This window comes from Penaeus chinensis, chromosome 23, assembly GCF_019202785.1.
Source record: "Penaeus chinensis breed Huanghai No. 1 chromosome 23, ASM1920278v2, whole genome shotgun sequence".
NCBI lineage: Eukaryota > Metazoa > Arthropoda > Malacostraca > Decapoda > Penaeidae > Penaeus > Penaeus chinensis.
This window is the reverse complement of record NC_061841.1, coordinates 4018097-4020596: the sequence shown is the minus strand read 5'-3', so window position 1 is coordinate 4020596 and position 2500 is coordinate 4018097.

Below are 2500 nucleotides of genomic sequence, written 5' to 3'. Positions count from 1 at the left end.
CCACGTGTTTCATACAGAGACATAAATTCAAATTACCCCCAGAAATGTATAAATGGCGAGAGTAATATTTATTCCCAAACGCACCGTGTATCATAACCTGCTGCATTATCACAACGATCTCTGAAATAGTCAGCAATACATTATCCTTCTTTTCCTACCTGGCGTCTCTATAATACACTGCATGATCTTCATTCAACCTTTTCGTCGTGGGTTAATGTAGTCGGTTCATTATTCAAGAGTGTTTGCGTAAACAGAGCTAATGCTTCAAATAGTATAGCTGATCCCCCCGTTGACGGAAGGGCTTGTTATGATGAGGAAATGTGAATTAGCTGTGTAGAATGTGTTTGAGTGACTTAGCAGAAGGGGGGTGTTGTGTTGGTTTGGAGTGGTGGTGACTCTATAAGATATGGGGATGTGTGAGTGTGGGAGGGATAGGGGGGGTCTGCGTGTGGGGAGAGGGAGGGAGGGGGATGTGTGTGTATGTGTATATGTGTGAGGAAGTCAAAGCTAAGAGTAGGCTTACCTAATCTCTCCCTCCCCCTCTTTTCTCTCTCTCTCTCTCTCTCTAAGTCTCTCTCTCTCTCTCTCTCTCTCTCTCTCTCTCTCTCTCTCTCTCTCTCTCTCTCTCTCTCTCTCTCTCTCTCACACACACACTCACTCACTCACTCAATTACCCAGTCACTCACTAACACTCGCTCTCTTACACACACTCTCTCTCTCTCTCTCTCTCACTCTTCTCTCTCTCTCTCTCTCTCTCTCTCTCTCTCTCTCTCTCTCATACTCATTCTGTACACATATTCTAAATGACACATGAAATAGATATTTCACAGTCTCGAGCTTTTTTTTTCTCTATTCTTAAAACTCACCTGCATGATATGCTGACTTGAAATACACAATTCAGTGTATACATGAACGCACTGACAGATAAAAAATAATTATGTTATTGACTACTTGACTGGATCCCTAAATATAAAATTTAGGGATACATTAATATATGTTAGAAAAATATACAGTTATAGCACTTGCAATTATCATTAGCAATAACTGCATAAAAGATTTATAATAGTAAATTGTCACCATTGAGCAATGATAACAAAATAACGTTGGTAATGTTACAGAACGAAATATTTAACATAATTATAATCATAGTGAAGAATTCAAATTCATTATATTTTATACCGTTGGTTTTAATGTTTATTGACACGCGGAAGGTGCAAATTTAACTTAGAAATAGATAGATTACAAAAACGGCAGATAGATAGATAGATGATAATAAAGGTAGATAGAATAGATAGATAAAAACAAAGATATATTGATAGTATATCAGGCAATTCGATATAGATAGAGTTATAAAAAAGGATAAAGATATAGATAGATGGGTGTGTGTGTGTATATATATATATATATATATATATATATATATATATTTGGGCGTGTGTATCTGTCTATCTATCTACGATCTATTTACCCATATATACAGATAGATAGATAGATACCAAACTTCATAAAGGAAGAAAGTAACAAAAGAAGATGGCAAAGAAAAAAAAAAAAAAGTAAAAAAAACAACAACAGGAAAAGAAAAGAAATAACAATAAGAACAAGAACCAGAACAAGGAGAATAATAATCATCAGCAGTAGAAAAAAAAAAAAAAATGACACGACCCTTCTCTTAGAATGAGACGAAAAAGGTTCCCTGTCATTCGCCACTTGAGTTATCGTCGTAAACCAGGCACGCTCTACAGACTTCCCTGCCCTTAACTACTCTCATGTTTACAGTCCTTGGGGATATTAAAGTCACTGATTAGTCAAGAGTGAGGTTCGTCTCGTGAGAACTGATGGATGAGATCGTCCCAGTATAAAAGCCAGGGAGATTCAAAGCCGTGTTTCGTTGTCAAAGGGCTTAACAACTGTGTCCTGTGTCACCTCGAGTTATAAAAGGGAAATGTTGAGAATATTTTTTGTTGGTGATTTTGACTCCTTTAATTTTTTATTCTTGATTTTTGAAGACTGGGAGAGGGAATTTGAGAATACCGTTGTTGTTTTCTTGACTATTCTTTTTTTTTTTTTTTTTTTTTTTTTAAGCTGAAAAGGGAATTTGAAAATATTATTGTTGTTGTTTTTTATTTTTATTTTACCGTTTATTTTTTATATCATTGATATTATTCATTACTATATATATCCTTAAATCTCCAGAGTTTCGTGTGTACTTTTTTTTTTGTTTTTGTTTTTGTTGCTCATGGGATTTCAGAAAAAAAAATTCACTTCATAATATACTAGGTGACAGATAATAACCATCTACATTACAGATGATTGGATGCTTCTGTGTTGTTATATGAGTATATTTCCCCTGGTTGTGCTTATTAAAGGAAGTACAAAATTGTGTTTTGCTTCACAAATTTCTATTTTTTTTCTGAAATCCCTCCGTTTCAAGTTCAAGATATTGTACAGTATTTTCAAAGTTCCTGCCAAGTTACTGATTTTTATATTTATCTTTTTATTT